Here is a 4,029-nt window from a genome sequence, read left to right as displayed (position 1 = left end):
AATATTTAAAGAAAACTAAAAAATGTGGGACCCGTCTTATCCGGTCGCCGGGTTTGGTGGAAATGACGGTTAGAGGGAAGTGCTTTTGTTTCTCTGGGCTGATGTTTATCCACAAAAATAAATGTAAGACTCGAAATTACGGAAATGACATCTTCAATTGCCTCTGTAAATGTCAAACATACTTAATACCTATAGAAATTTTTTTTATGAATAGAATATGTTTATGCAATTTTATGAATACGAGACACTACTCTTAACTTTAAAAAAGGTTGCTATTCCAAAAATGGATTGTATCCTAAAACAACCTAACTCCTCTAGTAATCCTTTTTTTTTTATTTAATAATTTTGAATTTTAAGACGGATAAAATGTCCAATGAAAATTAATCTCTACTCAACACTTGAACTGTAGGATATGAATTATGATAGCATATATAGCTCAACAAAAAGTTTGAAATATTTGTCCCATTGACTTTTTTTTTTGGTTGGCTTTCACAAATTCAGAACTACAAAAATTTGAAAGGGACAGGTAGAGGAGAAGGAGCCAATGCCTTTTGCATTTGAACAATAGAAATCACTGTTGTTTTGATAGATCATTAATTATTTTGTCCATTTTAGATACCGTTGAAATTGTTAATTAATGGAGTGACATGTGATATGAGTATAGCTAAGTGGAAAATAGATATGGCGGCCAAAGCCAAATCTTTCTACTTTCTAGCTAGTTTCCATGCCACTTTTCTACTTGTGGTGTTCACATTATTCTGATTAATTATGATATCTGAAAACGATATAAATCTTATTATTTTTATTTACTTCAAAAATGTTTTTTTTTATAATTATTTTATCAAAATTGATTCACTCTAAATGATGAAGATACTATATATAGTCGCATGTAGTAGAACCATGTTGATAATTATTTCACAAGTCACCGTATGTATTTATATTTATATTTAGTACGAATTTTCGTGGATCTAGATTTGCTAGTTTTAGTATTCAACGAAGGCTAGAGGCTAAGAAATTTATTTGATATTATTTATTTTTTGGTTGTCCCGTTTTTAACTCTTTACTTAATAGTATTTCTTTACTTTTTTTTTTCTTGATTGAAAAGACATTGTTTGCTGAAGAATAGTTAGAAGAAGTTCGATATGATTTGATTATTTGATACCAATATTTACAAGGAAGGAAAATAAATTAAGGAAGAAAGCTAGGGCCAGCAATTTTAGTATTTTGTAACAATTAATTAGCTATCAATAGTGATTTTAATGATGTGAGATTATATTTAATGGTGGGAGATCACTCACTTTTGATTTGATGGTTAAGTGCTGGCCAAAAAACATAAAAGTTGCTGACCCTTAGACTTTTCATAAATTAATCAGTATGGTAATTGGTAAGCATATGCTAGTTTATTAACTTAATTAAAAAAATAAGGTTTAATTACTCTGTTGGTCCCTATAGTTTCACCAAATTTTTAATTAGGTCCCTATACTTTTTTTCCATTCAATTGGGTCCCTACACTGCTTTTAATTTTGTAATTACGTCCTTTTCATGTTAAAAATGTTAAAATTAACATAATATTTTTACCAGAATGCGTGCGGTCAAAGATTTAATTAAGTTTTTAATTATAAATACCTTCAATTTGCGAATAAATATTCAGTTAACTCTAATATTTTTTACACTAGGAAGGACTTAATTACAAAATTATAGTAGTATAGGGATCCAATTGAAAGGAAAAAAAGTATAGGGACCTAATTAAAAATTTGGTGAAACTATAGGGACCAACAGAGTAATTAAACCAAAAAATAATGACTCAACAATGAAAAATCCAACAAAATTAGTGTTAGTGTTCCTTGTGCTATCTGCATACAGTTTTCTTTTTTTAGTATTTTTTATTTTTAAAAATTTATAAATTTCTTTATTGTTTTCACAATATATTTTACAAAAATTAAAAATAAAAATACAAACTAAACACACTTTTTTTAAAGTTTTTCTACTTAAAAAAAAAAACAAAATTTTATATTTTATCCAAAAAATTGTATTCTTTCTCAAAAATTTATATGTTTGTGTTATACGAAATTTGTTTTGTTTAATTTTATGTAAATTACAAAAATGATAGTTAGTAGTTACTAGTTAGCATCTAAATATTCCTATTCAGTGGTGAAATATATGCATGAGAATATTTACTAATATATGAATATTATTAGTACTCTCAATACTTTTTTTTATTGGATATTGTGTAATATTAGTAGATCACAACCGTAGAATATGAAAAAGTAGTTAGTATACTTTTTTTTATATATATAAAAGGTAAAAACTGCATTTAAGTTTGAGTTAAATACAGCTCTAATTAATTCCATTGTCTCATGAATAAGTTTGAAAACTTACATCACATCAGTGCAATTTTTCATCCAGTGAATTCAATTGAATGTCTGCATCAAAATATCCTACCAGATCAACGAACAAAATTAAACAAATCATATTAGGCACTGCTAAATTCTATTCACCAAGAATTCAACACTTACTCCATCTGATGCTGATGCTGACCAGCAACGGCAAGAATCATAAACAATGTTATGACATGTCTCTGCCCATAAAGATTATCATCAAGAACGTAGTGCTTGTGAAGCAGAAGAGCTCACACATGAAAATTGTAGTAGATTACTCAGCATATCAACTGTTATACATCAAAAACCTATATGACAGCACTCCTCTGTCTAACCCTAGCTTTCTCAGAATCAATAATAGACTCCACAAGCTTCACCACATTCTCAAGCTTCCCATCTGCATTCACTATACAATAATCAAAATTCTTCACGTGCTTCACCTCCTCCTTCGTCGTCGCTATCCTCACAAGCAGCGACTCCACCGTCTCCGTCTTTCAATCCACCAGCCTCTCCACCATCGCCGCCTCACTCTCCGCCACCACCAGAAAAATAAAGACCGCCGATTTTCCTACACCTTCCTCAGCGTCTGCGCACCTTGTATATCAACCCTAAGTACAATATCATAACCCTTCGCCATGAACTCTCTGATCTGCTGCTTCGGCACACACCCTTAGAGTCACCGTACACGAGTGCGTACTCGAGAAGTTCGTCGCCCTCCACCATGGAGAGAAGTTCTGGCCGTGAACTTCGGTAGGGCGCTTCGGGCGCGTGGTGGCGGTTATGACGAAGTGAAGGTTGCGGCGGGAGTCCCGGAGGCGTTGGATGAGTGCGTCCTTACCAATGCTGCAAGGACCGCAGATGACGATTATGAGCGGATTCGGTTCGGGTCGGATGGGTTCGGAGCTGAATGAGAATCCGAGTGAGGATTCGAGGGAGCGGTTGGCTTTGTCGATGGAAGGGATCCGGTTGGTGTCGCCCATTCTAGATGAGTAAGAGTGGCGCGTGGATATGGAAAGGCGCGTGAGGGAGTTGAGGAGGGTGGGTTTGGATTTGGCGGTTATTAGTGGGAAGGTGGGGAGGGAGTGAGGGAGAGAGGTACTCAACTACCTTCGGAACATGGAATCGGGACTTGGGAGAGTCAAAGGCAAAATTGTCGCTCACTGTAAAGAGCAGCAAACGTAATGCTTGCTTGCTTGCCTGCCTCCCTCGCAGGTAATAATATTCACTCTCTTTCTCAGATTCTATATCATCTTCATATTTTATTATACAGCCGTAATTTATTAATATTAGTATATCACACAATATTCAATTAAAAAGAGAGTACTAAGAGTACTAATAATATTCATACATTAATAATATTCATGAAATGCTCCTTTAATTATGCCAGAAACTTGCTTAGCATGGGAATATTCCGATGTTGATTTTTCTTTTATTATTGTTATTGAAAGGTTAAGTTTGGAGGAAGGTGTATATAACTATATATGTCCATACTTCACGGAGTCAAGTGTAAAATATTCGAGAATTATTTATTAAATATTCGTATTCGATCTAGTTTTATTTTTTTATTTTATTAATATAATATATATTAGTTGTTTAAAATTGTATTTATTATTGTTAATATATTTAATCTATATATATGTATAGCTCCTAT

General features: G+C 32.8%; 1 pseudogene; it reads right to left on the bottom strand.

The window, feature by feature from the left end:
- LOC107634714 lies at positions 2,460-3,636 on the bottom strand (annotated as a pseudogene).

The sequence above is a fragment of the Arachis ipaensis genome, chromosome B03, assembly GCF_000816755.2.
Source record: "Arachis ipaensis cultivar K30076 chromosome B03, Araip1.1, whole genome shotgun sequence".
In the NCBI taxonomy this organism is placed as follows: domain Eukaryota; kingdom Viridiplantae; phylum Streptophyta; class Magnoliopsida; order Fabales; family Fabaceae; genus Arachis; species Arachis ipaensis.
The sequence above is the reverse complement of the archived record's forward strand: the minus strand, read 5'-3'. Positions and strand labels throughout refer to the sequence as shown.